Source organism: Arvicola amphibius, chromosome 2 (assembly GCF_903992535.2).
Source record: "Arvicola amphibius chromosome 2, mArvAmp1.2, whole genome shotgun sequence".
Lineage (NCBI taxonomy): Eukaryota > Metazoa > Chordata > Mammalia > Rodentia > Cricetidae > Arvicola > Arvicola amphibius.
In genome coordinates, this window is record NC_052048.2 from 43,197,202 (window position 1) to 43,214,516 (window position 17,315).

General features: G+C 36.7%; 1 protein-coding gene across 1 annotated transcript in view; it reads right to left on the reverse strand.

Moving 5' to 3' along the window:
• Positions 1 to 17,315, reverse strand: part of Cntn6 (contactin 6) — a 211,805-nt gene that overhangs the window by 60,155 nt on the left and 134,335 nt on the right. The window lies entirely within an intron of this gene.

A 17,315-nucleotide genomic window follows, 5' to 3' on the forward strand; every position in this document is an offset into this window, starting at 1 on the left:
TGTGGAGTGCATCTGCTTATGGGCATGTATACACATATGAATATCATACTGGAGGTAAAATGATTGTAATTTACCCAGTGTGTGTTCTGGGAACAGACTCCTGTCCTTAGGAAGAGTGGTTAAGCACTCAACTGTTGTAGTATCTCTATAGTGCACAAAATATTTTAAATTATTATAATATAAACCTAAATTGGTGATCCCTAAATATTTTCCTTGCTTACCAAAAGTGCTGCGATGAATCTATAGTATTTTTTTTTCTTTCTTTGGCCTCTTTTTTACCTCTCTCCAGGAAAATACATTTTTTTAGAGCCCGTATACCGAGTTATGTTAGTCATAAGTTAGCTGGTTTACTGTATAATGAATGAGGTAACACTAAGAAGAAGGAAAGAGAAACCAAATTGAAGATCTATGAAAAGACATTGTTAACAGAAGGGACCCCAAAACTTCCTTTGCTTAGGAAGCAGGGTTTTTCTACAGTTCATGGAAGATAAGCATTCTAGAATTTCTTTAAGTTACATTCCAGGGAATGAACCCTGGACTCTGTGCATGATAGGCAAGTACTTTACCAATAAGGAGCATCCCTATTTTCTCCCCTCTTTTCTAATTTAAAATAAATGAGACAGACCCTCACTTAGGTGACAAATAAATCCTTTGAACACATGATGTGAACCAGGTGGCCTTGATCTCATTCTGCAGTTCAAGCTGACTGCAAATGCAATATTCTCTTGCTTCAGTCTCTTGAATATCCAGGATTTCAGGACTGAGTGATCAAACCCATCTGTTTTTTTGTAATCTTTCTCAACAGACAAGTATTTCATATAAACTAATTATCCAAAAAGTTGTTCGAGTTTTTTATGGAAATAATGAAAAGTCTGTATTTTAAAAAACACTATTTAGATGTCTTATCTATGTAAGAGACATTAAATCTAGTATATTTTAAGTAAGAATAAAATGCTTTTATTGACTATATCTCATATTTATTTCTACTTTATGCCTAATGTGATATTATGGATGTGAACATTAAAAAGATTCGAAGTCTTTGCTTCAATGTTCCTAAATTCCAAGGGGGAAAAAAAAAAACCAAAGAAGTGGACATTCAGATTTCAGAATCCATTAAGATTTATCTTTCTGTTTATGATACAGACATAATTTAAGCAACAGCTTTGTAGTGAAGAACGCAGACCACAAACTCAGTTTCCTGATGTCTGAAACAAGACACAAATTAAAAGATGACAGAACAGAAATTGCTAAATGATATAATAAATGGGTGTCATGATGTGTCTTTATCCGAGTGGCATGCCAAATGGTGTGCTAGTGGGCTGCTTTCCGTAAAATATTAAGTCAATGTCATTTAGCACCAACTATACACATCAGATGGAAAACTGGGCTAAATTAACCCAATGAAGCAGGTCTTAGAGGAACACTTAACTGTCTAGCAGAAGGGAGAGAAGAGTGTTCATTTTTGCTATCATATCTGGTGGGGTGTTGAAATGAACATGGAAGGGAGATAATATAGATTCATAAGCAAGCATGTCTATGTCTCACCACTCAGAAAACTGAAAAAAAATTGGGAAATTACAAAGTTGCCAAAGGACAAAAAGAAAGAGTTTAAAAGAAATCAGGAATAGAAACTGCCCCCATGCCAAAAAAGCTAAAAGAGCAGCTACTGAAAACACAGAGACTGGTAGCAAAGGGAACTAAAAGAAAACGAAACATTGGAATGTCAGAGCACTTATTCATTGTGGCTTTTACACATGGACTGGTTTCAAGAATTTATAGGTGGAAAGTTGTGTGTATGGCTGACTTCGACATCAACAAGGTTCAAATATTGCCAGGTGACCTTATGCTGGTGATTTCATCCCTAATGTTCTTGGAATACAAGGAGATGAGCTAGAAAACTAATGGATATTACTTATTGCCTCTTGTCACCTGGCCTATGTAATCTGGTCATACCAGAAGAGAAATATCTGGGTGATGGCAGCAGCCACTGGGGAGGCAAAAAGTGAGGCAACAATTCACAAGTTTCATGGTAAAATATAGACTATTATAAAGGGACAATTTCATTGTGCAAACTAGTTATTAACAAGCTTGAGTTATAGGCCAAACAGTTTGTAACTAATATTAAGCCTCTGAGTGATTATTTTAATAGTTGCTGTGGGACAAGGTGGGACAAAAAGCCTCTGTTTACAGAAATCCCTGGGAAATGACAATCCTACTTTGGAATGGTGACAATGGACGTGATGCACCCTGGTGGAATTTCCAATTCTGGACCTCGATTTGCTCCATCTTGATTGTACTCCTTGGAGACTACATAGCTAGGTTTATAAAAGTGACTGAGATTAGGCAAACAATGTGGGTGTGATTTTCTGTCTTTAACTACATGCTTATTAAAATTCTACACCCATATCAATTTCATTATCACTGTTGTTAAAGTGTCCACACTGGGGATGCAGACAGAAGGGTCCATGGAGCCTGCTGACAAAAGTAGTGGGCACAATTAGTGAGTGACAACCCACAATAAAAGATCCTATACCCCAAAATATACAAGGTGGGTATTTTCTGAGGAATGACTCTTGAACTTCATCACTAGCTTCCAGATGCAAGTGTACCCACATAAATGTGAATTGTAAAGATTCCATTTAGATAAAATTTTCCCAATACATTTGATACATTTAATAAATAAAAACAGTATATTGGCCTCTCTCTCTTTCTGTCTCTCTCTCTGTCTCTCTCTCTGTCTCTGTCTCTCTCTCTCTCTCTCTCTCTCTCTCTCTGTGTGTGCATGTGTGTGCGTGTATGTGTGAATATTCTGAGAAGGTTCAATCTAATACAGAACAAAGAAAAAAACTATGTGTATGGTTTTAAGGTTGCTGTTAGCTCAACAAATGTGTACTATACGTCATTAGAAATCTAATTAAAAAATCTATAGTGTGATGTTACAATTATATTCAGCCTTGGAGTCAGAGCTTTCTAGAGCTGAATGCCCTTGCGTGACTTATTGGTGGCATGACTGTCAGTGTGATGTTTAACTTCTCTAAGGTTTAGAGTTATCTATCCAAAAGATAAATACTGTAAATGTGTACCTTTCATAGATATATGGTGAAAAATCACATTAAATGATCTAATAACATATCCATAGTGGATATGTTATAAATAGAGTTTATAACCATTATCATTATTCTTCTGTGATGAAAGTCAGGGTCACATATGGGAAGGACAGATGTCTGGATGCCTTGGTTAATTTAATCAGAAGTAGGCAGAAAATATATATTATTAAGTATAACTAAGCATTCCTCAAGTCAGCTGTTGGATGACTCATGGAACAATTTTAGTTTCTTTTCCTGTATACAGAGGATCCTTGAGGAAGTGCCTCTTATCACAGGGAAGGAAAGTCAATATCCAAACTCTGAGTTGCAGTGTAACTAGGCCAAGTGTCAGACAATCTTTAAACCTGCAGATTAAGTTGTTCACATAACAAGCTCCCACCACTCCTGCTCTCCTTGATGTAGGAAAATTCCATGCACACTTCCAGTGCCACTTCAGTTACTACTATCCTTTCTGCCTTTCCAAGCTTATAGGAGACAACATAATGAATTTTCCACACTTCCATCCTATCTTCTGAGGTATCTATCTGACCCTTTGTATGTGGGCCTTTTTACCACACACTAGACACCAAGCACAGGATGTTACACAATGTAAGTCAGGCTGATTCCCTTCCGTGCTCATATATAAATGAATAGTTTGGTGGAAAAAAACATTATGGATATACTCCTGTATGTCAGTAGATGCCAAACTCTAGTCCTGGGAAATTTGAGGGATTATCACTCCAACCATGGACCACAATATTGTGAGAAGTAGAAAAGGAACTAAAAATTGGGCAGATTAGTTTTTCAATGTGCTTCAGTAATGTGTTCTTATATAAAATCTTTTGGAAAAATTAAAAAATAATTGTGAAAACCAAAAGGAAATTGTAAAATTTTAACAAGTGTAACAAAATTTTCTGCCAGCCTCACACGTCATCTTGATCACACAACCACAGATGATTTCTACACCATGGTTCTAGCTTTTATTACTTCAACTATGCCACAATAGAGAGCAATCGTCTTTCAGTTATTTTTACTTATTATTTGTTCTCAGAATCAAGACAAAACCATCATTTTCTGAAGATCATTGTACTTTAAACATATCCAGCAGTCACTTCTTTTTAAAGAGTCAAGCCAAGAACAAAAGGTCATTTGTATAAATTTCACAAATAATTGACCTTTTCTGTCTATAAGATTATGGCTGCTGAATATTTATGTGAATTTTGGAGATATAAATGTCACTTGGAAATGAGTGCTAATAGTAAGTTGACATTGTTCTAAGGCCAATTAGATTCATATTTTCAAAAAGCAAGGCAACAGAGGACTTGTGTGTTTTTGCAACATTGAAGGAAGAAGAGATGAGATTTCAGTGTATATCCCCTAAGGGAGAAAAAAGTAAACAGGGAGGAAGTATGTATTTTATGAGAAGATGTACATGTTGAAACCTAGCCTCAGATTATCTTGGAGTCTGTTAAATTAATCAAATTCTAGGTACCTCTGTCCTAGTTTATAGCTACAGAATCATTTTTTTTTTTGCGTGAATCTCTAGGATCTGCCCTTTTCACAAGCTTCTCATGATGCATGATCAAATTCAAAACTTTCTGATATGGCCTTTGAGTTCACAGAAGATGGTATATATTTGGTAGAGCTACTTTTTGACATTTGACCTTGGTTTGAAAATAAGAGGGAAATACTTGAAATTGTGATCCAGAACCATAATAATCTGACATAATGCAGTCATAAGGAATGATACATACACAATAGGCAGACTGGGCTTAAAGGGATACTTAAAATCTCTCTCCTCTCTCTCTTTCTCACTCACTCACTCTCTTTGAATGTGTGTGTGTTCATGTTTGTATGTATAATGCTTTAAGCATGTTTACACATACACGTATGGGTACACAAATGGGTGCATGCATGTGTGGAGGACAGAGTTCTTTAGAAGTGTTCTGTTACTGAGCCTGGAGCTCTCTGTTTTCACTAAACTGACAAGCAGGCACTACTGGGCTCCATCTGTCTCTCCTCCCCATCCCCAACATGGGGTTGGAGATTCAAACCGATATTCTTAGCTTTGTAGGTGGATACTGAGGATAAACACTGATGCCCTCAGACTTGTGCAACAAGGAATTTATACAGGAAGACAGCACTCCAGTCTAGGCTGTATTTCTTTTCTGAATGAAAACTGCTTTTAGATAATGCCAGGCAGGTGGTTCTGCATGCATTCTATGAAAAGGTATGAGACAAGGATTGGTAGAGGCCAATAGGAATAAAGTAATGAGAAGTAGATGACAGAAGTGAACAGGGAGAGCAAGATAGACAAGGGCACACAGAGGATTTTAGCTCATTACATTATCCTGTGACAAAGGCAAGAGTATCAGATGGATCTTGACATATTCAGCATGTATTCCCTGGGAAAGGCTCACCTTTACAAGCCTCTCAGGAGTGTAGTATGAACAATTTAAAATTTTATTTCTAAGAAGCATCACAGGAAGGAGGCTCTAATAAGGCTGGCATTATGCAGGCTGCCACTCTGCCTTAAACACGGGAACATATGGTTCATTTGCCTTCTTGATACTCATGCTACATGATGGACTAAACACTACTACATTAATTAGTTGGTAATACAAAATAAAATTAGGTTTGTTTGCTTCTTCTATTAGGAGGCTCTGCAAGAAGCAAGAAGATGCAGAGAAGTAATTTTTGTACTTGTTGGAGTATGATTAAAGCAACAAGGAAATAGTGTGCAAGGAAGGGTTGTTGTATTATTAAGGTAGCAGTTGGGAGAGTAGGCAAAAGAAAATGTATAATAATCACTTGGAAGGTAGTTACTATAAAATATAGAGAAGCATCTAACAAGGAGAAACAAGAATTGGACTCTCTCACTTATCTATGCAGCTAGATCATTGTGGGCTGATGCCCCAGAAATTAAGATAGAAACTTAAAGTTTCTAGGGACAAAATACAATAGTATATGAATGGGATCTTGAAGCTTAATAAATAACTGCTTAGTCCAGGTAGTTTTCTCAGAGAAAAATAAAAGCAAACTAAATTCTCTCTCTCTCTCTCTCTCTCTCTCTCTCTCTCTCTCTCTCTCTCTCTCTCTCTCTCTCTGTGTGTGTGTGTGTGTGTGTGTGTGTGTGGTTTTAGTCCATGGTACAAGATTCAGACATTTCTTCTCACAGGTAACTTTTCCCTTTGGAGAATATGTGGTGTTTTATTGGCTAATGAATAAAGCTGTTTCTGTCAATGACTTAGCAGACAGAACAGAACAGAGATTTATAGAGAGAGTAAGTGGAGTTAAGGAGACACTATGTAGCTGCCAAAGGAGAGAGACTCTGGAAACTTACTGGTAGGCCACAGCCTCAGGGTGATACATAGATTAATTCAAAAAGGTTAATTTAAGGTATAAGAGCTAGCTAGGAATACAGCTAAGCTCTTGGCCAAACAGTGCTATAATAAATTTAGTTTCTGTGTGATTATTCAGGTCTGGGTGGTCAAGAAATGAAAAAGCAGCCTCTGCCTACAAATGGTACCAATTTGGGCCAAGTATATCCACTTAAAATCTGAGAGAGCATGGGAAGGAATTCTAGACACAAAAGAACAGAGTTAAGCAGGGCTCTTGGTAGCATCGTTTTCTTGAGTGGGTTCTGTTTGCTAGAGTGAAACAAAGTTTTACTGGCTAAGCAGAGTAAAGCCAGGCAGAAAATCCAGAGACATATAAAGAGAATAAGCAGAGTCAAAGAGATGTCATGTAGCTGCTGAAGGAGAGAGACACTGGAACTATACGTGTAGGGCACAACTTTATGATGATACATAGATTAATAGAAATGGGTTAAGAAGTGTTAACTAGCTAGGAATATGCCTAAACTATTGGCTAAACAATGTTGTAATTAATATAGTTTCTATGTGATTATTTGGGTCTGGGTGTCCAGGAAACAAATGAACAGTCTTTGTCTACATCATTCTTTCCCACAATTCAGTGCTCTGTCCAGAAGGTAAGTCTTGGTGTTGTAGTGATAAGAAAATGGCAGTATTGTAAATCCACTTTAAATTTTGTGCTTCCACACAAATACACTGAATAACCACTACATTCAGTAACTGGGTAATTCTATAAAAATCAATGGGATTATTTGTCAGTACAGTGACTTCCATTTGCCATACATCTGAATATATACAGGGCTTAAGGGTGGTATTGCAAGTAAGGCAATACACAGAGAAACAATGATTTCACAAGGCTTGCTCATAAACTTGAGGTTTAAATAAGTAAGAGAAGGAAACAGAAATTGTAACAGAAGAATAGATGTTCTCTTGTTTTGAGCCTATGAAAAATAATACCATTTTCAGACCAACTGCCATGGGATAGAATTTCTCCTTTCTAGGGAAGTTGACTGCAAATGTTTAAGTTTCTCTATATATAACCATTGTGTTTACATGGTGTAAAATGACACCCGTGTAACATGTACTCTGTGACAATACTGATCCTCAGTTGTATATTACTATATGAAAAAAATGTGTCTCTTTTGAGACAGGTAAGAGGCCAGATACATTTCTTAGCAAATAATAATTTACTTAAATGAGGGTTATTACAATCATTGAATATTTTTCTGGATGCAAGTGTGTTTTATTATATTTTTATGTTTTTAGAAAGAAGGTAAAAATCCAGTGATTTACTTATGGATTCCACTGCGATTCTTCTAATAACAGGACAAAATGAATGGTCTTTTGTTCTTTGTTTTTGTAGTTTGGATGTCCTGTGTCTACTACCAACAAGGATCAGCGATTCGGTGTTTAATGTTGCCTGGCAGAGCAAACTGTTGACCCGTCTGTTCAGCAGGCTAACATTTCCTATGAAATTCACAACAAGTTCCCTAAATATGAAGCCAGCACCTATAGGGAAAAACGAGATGCATTTAAGCCTTTTGATTCCTGTCTAGTCACTAAGTAGATCTCCAAGGAAAAGAAGTGATTAGTCAAATTCATCAGATGTGGGATTAATTACTTTAGTGTCCTGAGAATGCCTTGAAGATGTGTTCTTTATCATCACTTGCCTTGACCTCCCAAGATGAGGTTTTGGTTGCTCTTCTGTCTCATAAATGTAAATATGCATAGATTGAACTGCACAGAGGTCAAAGTTATTTCTCGAAAGGTTTAGACATCTTAGAATGCACAGAGACTTCATGCCCTTCTACATAAACTGTGTCATTTCTGTCTCACACACCCCTCTGTGAGATACAAGCACTATTTTCTCTAAAATGGTTCAACTGAGAACCAGAAAAACTAAAGGATTTGCTAGAAGCTATCAACTAAATGAGAAGTAAAATTGAGGCCTTAACCACAGTCTTTGACTCCAAATAACTTTAAGGACAAACTATTTCTTTAGAAAAAATGAAGAGAATATTACGTACCTGAAGCAATGTAGTTTAACGCTTTAGCCTCAGGGTACAGTATAGTAGTAGATATATAAAAAGTGTTCAATAAATATGTATAAAGCTTATAAAAGAGTTAACAAATGAGTACATCATGGTTTTATTTATACTTGAAGTTTAGTTCAGCTGAATATAATAGTATTAATAAGAAATACACCTTATAGACTTAGTTCTTTGAACTCTTAGTCCCCAATTGGTTGATGCTGTTTGGAGGTACATTAGTGAACTTAGGAGGTATAGGCCTGAGACAGGAAATATGCCACTGTGCACCACCTTTAAAACTACATAGCCTCACCATATTTCCAGGTGCCTCTCTCTGCTTTCTATTTGTGTTTGGAGATGTGATATTTTAGCTTTGTGCCCCTGAACCTGCTTCCATGCCTTGCCCACCATCATGGACTTTCCCTCTGGAAATGTAAGCCAAAATAAACTATACCCTAAGGTGCTTTTGGCCATAATGTTTTGTCACTACAAAAGAACTATCCTGAGTGAGGTAACCAGACCCAGAAAAATGAGCATGGTATGTACTCACTCATAGGAGAATACTATCTTTAAAGCAAAGGATAAGGAGTCTATAGTCCACTATCCCAGAGAAGATAAGTACCAAGAAGAACCCTAAATAAACATATATAGATCCCCATGGGATGGAAAAATAGACAAGATTTCCTGAGAAATTGGGAGCATGCGGTGGTCAAAGAAGGGAAGGAAGAAGGGAGTAGGGGAGGGGAACTTGAGGGAATGGAATGGTCAATACAAGGGAAGGACAAAAATGGAGAGCAAGGAAAGAGATATCTTGATTGAGGCAGCCATTATGGGGCTAGCAAGAAACCTAGCACTAGAGAAAACTGCAGGAATCTATTAGGATGACCCCAGCTAAGACCCTAAGCAATAGTGGAAAGAGTGCACAAACTGACTTTGCCCTGTAGTCATATTGATGACTATCTTAAATGTCATCATAGAATCTACATCAAGTAACTGATGGAAGCAGATGCAGAGATCCACAGTGGAACACTGGACTGAGCTCCTAAAGTTCAGACAAAGAGTGGGAAGAGTGAGAATATGAGCAAAGAGGTCAAGACCATGATGGGGATACCCATTAAAACAGAGTACCTGAGCTAATGGGAGCCTGCCAACTCTGGCCAAACAGCAAGGGAACTAGCATAGGACCAAAGCAGGCCTTCCAAATGTAGGTGACAGTTGTATGACTGGTGTAGACTGTGAGGAGACTACTGGCAGTGTGACCAGGATTTATCCATCCTATTTGGAACCCATTCTCTTTGGAGGGATACCTTGCTCAGCCTAGATACAGTAGGAAGGGCCTTGGTCCTACCTCAAGACAATGTGCTAGATTTTGTTGACTTCCCCATGGAAAGTCTTATCCTCTTGGATGAGTGAATGGGAGGTGGGATGGGATGGAATGTGGAGGGGACGGAGTAGGAACTGGATTTGACATGTAAAATGAGAAAAGATAGATTTTTAAAATAATCTTTTTTTAAAAAAAGAATAGCTGATATAATTAATGTAAAAATTAAATAAAGTAAAAAATAAATAAAGTAAACTTTAATTTGCACTGTTTGGAGAACACAAAAATATATATTGTGTTCCACTTGTGTTGAGTGTTCAAATTGACATGCTGAATGAAAGAATGAGGCTAAATGTCTTCAACTGTTTTCTCTTTAGTTGCAGAGTTCCCCTTAAACTCTGAATTTTCCCCAAACAGATCAATTGAGTTGTTGTATAATTAACAGAAATATTTGTGTTCAATTTAGTCACTTCTGCACCTGAGTAAACCATTAAGAAATATATGAACCTGAAATCAACAAAGATCTTACTATTTTCAACTAGCCAAGTACTCATTTCTGTTTAATTTAACCATAATCTCCAGGCATTGTGTGGTTGTGATAATCAATATTTAATTACTATAGTGACCTAAAAGTAGCCTGGTGGTTTTCCTCGGGGCCATGATACTCCTCAAGGAGAGTGACTGGAACCTAGGCTGTCTAATGTTCAATGTTGAGGTCGTTGCAATATATGTTTTGTCTTCTGTTTAATTTATACATTGCTATTAAATCCTAGGTCTCACTAAAGAGAATGAGGGAACATTGTATACCTATTCATTCCCCACACAAAAATCAAGCAGGTTTCGACTCTTTAATGACAATAACCCAAGATCACAGGGAGTGAAACTTTCTGTGATTAGAATTTTCCATGTTCATAGACTATTACAATTTATGGAAGTCCTAATGCAAACAAGGCTTTGATGATAGTGCATAACCTAATAAGAAAATGCTAGCCATATTAAAACTGCCTTTTACCTACAAATCTCAAGGTCATTGTTTTTTTCTTCTGCTGTATAGTACTCCATTGTGTAAATGTACCACATTTTCCTTATCCATTCTTCAGTCCAGGGGCATTTAGGTTGTTTCCAGATTCTGGCTATGACAGACAATGCTGCTATGAACATAGTTGAGTACATGTCCTTGTGGTACGATTGAGAATCCTTTAGATATATACCCAAAAGTTGTATTTTGGGTCTTTAGTAAGATTTTTTCCTAATTTTCTGAGAAATCACCATACTGATATGCAAAGGGGCTTTATCATTTTGCACTCCCACCAGCAATGCAGAAGTAAAATTGATGAATCTAGAAAACATCAAATTGAGTGAGGTAACTCAGACCCAGAAACACAAACATTATATGTACTCATAAGTGGCTTGTAGACATATAGCACAGAAAACAGCCTAAAATTCACAATCTCAGAGAACCTAGACAGAAATAAGGACCCTAAGAGAAACATACATGCATTTAATCTACATGGGAAGTAGAAAAAGAAAAGATCTCCTGAGAAAATTGGGAGCATAGGGCCATGGGAGAGGCCAGACAGGGAGGGGAGAGGAAGAGATAGGGAGGGGCGCAGAGAAAAATGTATAGCCCAATAAAACCAATTTAAAAAAGTTTAAAAAGAACTGCTTTTTGATCCAAGTTAACATTTCAATAGATTAAAACATTTGTCATTATGACTTCAAACAAGGGAAAGTTGAGAAAGTTTTCCTTTAGCACCATAAAGGCAACAACCTGGATACAGAGGGAGGGAACTAGTCTCCAAAAGTAAGCTTTATCACCCACTGTGTCTGTTATGAAAACTCCAGATTCATAAAAGAGGGAAGAAATTGTCTAAAAACATATATTGCTAACTTTTTTTTTAAGTAGCCAATACACTTTGATTACTTTGAATAGGCTTCTTTAAAGCTCTCTCAACCACCTTAAAGTAGTTATACTTTATTGGTAGTAAGAGTCAGTGATAATGAAATTTCAAAGAAGACAGTATCATATAGAAGTTTTACACTGGAAACTAAAGAGGTCTGTTTTCCCATGGAAACACTCCCAATGTCAAGAACTGAAAAGGTTCTATTAAGATTCACTGAAAATTTCAACTAGTTTTCTTTATTTCTCTTTCATTCTTTCTTTGCATACAAGTGAGTTATTTATTACCAAAGTATGAGAAGTTTAAAGATACGTATATTTTTATGTGGAATGATGAATTTGGAATTACATTAAGAACATGCTCTGGAACTCTATGTGACTAAAGTTCAGGATGTGACCTTATACAAATTGGAAAATTGGCTCAATATTCTGTCATTCCCCTTTACGACAGACTATTCAGCAGTATGACTACCTTGACTTTTAAAATCTAAATTAAAAATAATCTATAACCACCCATTGTGTCTAAAATTTTGTTTGCTCTTAGAAAATTTAATTTCAATTGCCTTGAAAATCTACACACACACATGTAGATATACACAGACATTGTTATTCCAATAATCTTAATTTCTATGCTCTAGATGTAATTAGAAATAATTTGTAAGTCTACTTGTGACTACCTCTGTCTTTAATTCCATCAACTGAGAGAAAGAGACAGGTGGAACTTTGTGAGTTCAAGACCAGTTCAATTCTATGGCCAAAATAATTTGTTTCAATGCCTAGCACTTTAATACTTTCCTTCTGTGAAACTGTTTTTTATTATGGTAGCCATTTTCAAGTTAAATACAGTTACTTTGCTGGTATTTGTTCTGCATCCAACATCAGTGGCCTGAAAAAGCGGTTTCTGAATACAGAAAATTATTCAGTTCCCACCTCATGGTCAGTCTATTAGTTTAAAAGATGGTGTAGGAGATCCTTCATTTGTGTTGATTTCATTGATTGAATAAAGAAGCTGCCTTGGCCTTTTGATAGGGCAGCCATTAGATGGGTGTGGTAGACAGAACAGATTTCTGGGAGGAAGAAGACAGTGTTGCACACACCATGGCTCTTCTTTCTGAGATGGATGCAGGTTAGACTCATGCCCGTAAGCCACAGTCAAATGGCAATACACATTAATGGAGATGGGTTAAACTAATATGTAAGAGTTAGCCAATAAGGGGCTGGAAATAAAGGGCCAGGCAGTGTTTAAATGAATATAATTTGTGTGTTGTTATTTCGGGTATATGCTAGCCAGGTGACCAGAAGCCAGGCGGTGGGAAGAATATTCAAAACAGGGCTTAAGATAAACTCTACAATTTTGCCGCACACAGAGACTAAATAAAAAATCATAGAGCTAGTTTTCCCAAAACTTGACCATTATATGTTTTCTCAGGATCCCCTAAAAATGCTGTTGTTCCCTGACAGCAGGAAGCAATCTAGATACATGATGCCCACATTTCCAAAGTGGGGTGGATGATTTCCGGTTGCTCAGGGGTTGTGGGTCATCATTTAGGGGCATTAGGTTCATTTTGTTACTGGTCATGTTCAGAAAAAAAAATATTAAAAAAAGAGGTTGATTTAAGGATCTCTTTCTGTAAATAAATGGCGGAATATAAAGATTATAGAAAAAAAGTTCAGATTATTGAATCTGTGTTTTAAAAAACAACTATTATCCTCAAATATTTTACATAGTTATTATTTTGTATATTCATATAAAATTAATGTTATTTTGTTATAAAAACTGCATATATGACTCTACTGTTGATTAAGGTATTGTACCTATGCAGCTCATTTAAAATATATTGTATAGTTCTAGTCCTCAAAAGTTATTACTAAAAACTATTTAGGATAATTAAGAAATGTAGGTTAGTAGTTAGTTACCTATAATAAACAAACATGTAGTCATGTAGATATGTTCAAGGTCAAACAGAGGAATATTTTAGATAGACAGATGGTCTCCAAACACCTTCAGAGACATACAGATATGGCATTTAAGATGATTTACTAACAAGACTTTTCATGAGAGTGAGATATGTCTGCTATTGGTAGCATCGATTAATTTCACAAAGGGAGGACAGTCATCAAAGAACCTCCATATAAAGTTTGCTTTAAATGTGGCAAAACTAGCCATCTGGGCAAGAAACTTCCCTTTCCTCAACTGTTGACAATAAGCTGTCCAAATTTAATGAACAGGGCACAAAAAGAAGGTGAATGCCAAACTTTACCAAGACAGAGTAGAAAGCTTATTAAAATTCCTATTTCACAGAAAAGTCTATCAGATGTTCTTCCCCTGCCTTTAGGCCAAAGATGAATGCCCCAACATTGAATAGAAACCTTGGTGACTGTCCAGGCCTATATTTCTTTATTTCTATAGTTTGGAAATTATTTGCTCTGCACTTATTGTTTACTCAGGTACTATTATACCATCTCTTTGATGCAATTAAAAACTAGATAGCTATATAGATACAATTTTTCTTGTTTCCAAATTCAGAAAGAAAACCTACATGAGAGATGTAAAGTTTATCAGGTTGAGAAACAAAAGCTAAGTTGTTCATCTAAAAAGGTATTCTAATATCTAAAGAAACACTTTTATTATGGTAATACAGTTATGATAGTGGTTTAGGTATAAACCTTTGAACACACAAAGATAAGATAATGCAGTACTTTCTCCAAATTTGACAAATACAAATGGATGAAACATTGTAAATGTAATCCTTTCTGATACTAGCTCTTATTTTATAAAGTTTTAGTATGTTAGAGTGAAAATCTTTCCTTTTTATTTAGACAAAAAGGATGGAATGCTGTGAAATATTTTTACACTGTGAGAAGATGGGCTGCTTAATTGGAATAATAAAGACTTGAATGACCTGTAGCTAGGCAGGATTTCTGGGGTGAGAGAGGAAGAGAAGAAGTCTAGGCTTATGTGTTGCAGATGAGATCCCAGGGAAACACTGAAGAGATTTGAGTAGATGAAACTGAGCCATGTGGAAAAAAAATACATTAAGAAAGGCAAGTTAATTTAAGTTATAAGTACTAGGGGAACAAGCCTAACCTAATGACCAAGTTTTCATAACTAATAATAAGCTTCCATGTCATTAATTGTGGGCTGGCAGTCCTGATAAAAACGTACTGCTAAAAGCATAAATGCTGTATTTTCCAATAAGCAGCTCGAAGTCACACATTTAATGAAATCAGTGAGTACAGGAGACCATAGATGAGGGAACAAGGCAGAAAACCTGCAGAGATGTCTCATGTAGTTAACTCCATGCCCTTGGCAAATTACTGTTTAGTACTCAACAAATCAGATAGATACAGATACCTGTTATTACTAGATCCTGCTAGGGCTCAATTATTTCTTCAGTTTCTTAGAATGAACATTCAGAACTTAATTCGTTCGCTTTTATTGTTAAAATATGTAATGGAGTCTCCAAACTAGTGGAAGATGTTATTATCAAGACTCTGTAGGTTAAGAAGTCACAGGATCATTCATTCTTTCATCACAATGAAGTGAGCTTGACTATACTATGACTATGACTAACTGCTCTGAGGCTAAGACTGATTCTATCTGGGGCAAACAAAATAAAAAGAAAGCAATAAATGTTTGAAAATTTTATGTTCCTTATGCTTTCTGAATTTTATTTCACCATGATCCTCTCCATCTGTTCCACACAGTTTCTCAAGTTCTCTTCATTCTTTTCCTCACACGTACCTTGTGTTTGGGCATTTTAAGGTCATGAAAGGTCACTGTCATCTTTTCCTGTTCTTTGGCTTCACATTTTAAAACCACTTTATCCAACACAGCACTGTTCATCAGTATATTCAGATCCACATCACTAGAGTATATATAACATCTAGATCTGCTGGAGTAGTTCTGGAGTAGTCTTCTACATCAGCATGTTTAAAATGTGATTTGATTTTAGGGGTGAAAGGTAACATGTACGGAAAGCAACTTTTATGATGTTCAACAGGGGGCTTCTGCAGTAACTTCCCAGAAGAGGCCAGTCTGGGCTCTAGCAGCATGCTACCTTCACCTTTCTCTTTCCATAAGCTTACATATCTGTCCCTTTGTCTTGAGGCTTTTCCCTAAGTAAAGCCTCTCTCTAAGACTAATACCTCACTCATTCATCTATTCTGACTCATTCATTAAAAGTTCAGGGGAATTTCTATTTTAGGATGTCTTTAATACAGGGATATAAAAACTTTTTATAAAGGCAAAGCTAAGTAATTAAGGAAGGCACTACAAAGCCTCCTCTCAAACATTTCATCAGGTATTTGGAGTGCTCTATAGGACAGCAGATAGAGCCAGGAGGGCTACTAGCACCAATGCAAATCTCTCATGTTTGTTGTTGTCTCCCCTTTATTCTTTCTTGGCTCCAAGGGCAATATTAGGAATGCAAACATCAAATCAAGGTCCTCAAATCTAGCCTATGGAGTTTTGTTTCCCTAGAAAAACCTTAAGAGGTTCTTTGTCAAAATCCGTATTTCTAGCTTATCCTGCAATATTAAGTATGTTACATAGTGAATCTGCTTTTGCAACACTTGACCAAAATCAAGTTGTGAATGTTCATGTGAAGTGACAGCTCACAAACTAGTCTTTCTCTAAAACTACCAATTGGCACACTTATCCAGTACCAAGCCATTGGGTAAAGGCTCCTCCATTTTAGCTGAGCTGTGACAATACCCTTAACTACAATAATCTACTTGCCAGACTCATGTTCTCTCTTTGCTTTTCACCTTTCCTGTCCTGTGGTCCCTCAAGTAAAAGCCATCCAGCAAAGACATTTATCCATCTCCTGAAATTCTTTAACTACTTACTGCTAACCCCGTAGCCATATACAACTGAGAACAACAAAAGGAACTTTTCAAATTCACCTACCCCTTTCTGTCCTAAAACTACCTGAATTTATAAGCAGCCAGCAGGCTCTGATTCTTACAGAGACCTCCTCTGCAGCCCCTGCCCCCCAAAAGGCTTGTAGTGTTTGTCAGTCACCTCATCCCCTTGTCTGTGTTCCAGTTATTTCTATTGCGTTTTACTTTTCTTTCATGTGCTCTGTCTTGCCAGATAAGGGTCACTGCTACATATTTTTGTTGAAAAGCTCTATGAATTCATATGTGCACAGTGGTTCATTCTTAACACGATGACTCAGTCACACACAGGGGGCATTCAAATACAGCTGCCAACTGTGGTCTGACTGTCCTTCCTATACACAAGAATCTATAGAGCAATGTAATGAACTATATTATATGTTTGAAAAAGAATAAGTATTCCATTCTCCTGCACTGTGCTAGAAAACATTCAAGTAAGGACTTGAAGTTTCTCACCTGCAACCATTCTGGAAGGAAACCTCTCCTGCTTCTCTACAGGAACCTCTCCACACTTTTTTTTTCATGTGGTGAATTCATTTAGTCATGGGGTGAACACCTGTGTGACTATTTAAAAACCATAGCACCAGGTGTGTGCCTACGAGTATCTCTTGCCTTTGTATAATGTTCTCGCTGATTTCTCAGCAGGCTGGGTCAGGAAAAAGGCTTCAAACTGAATATAGAAAAAAGGTATTAAGGGATTTT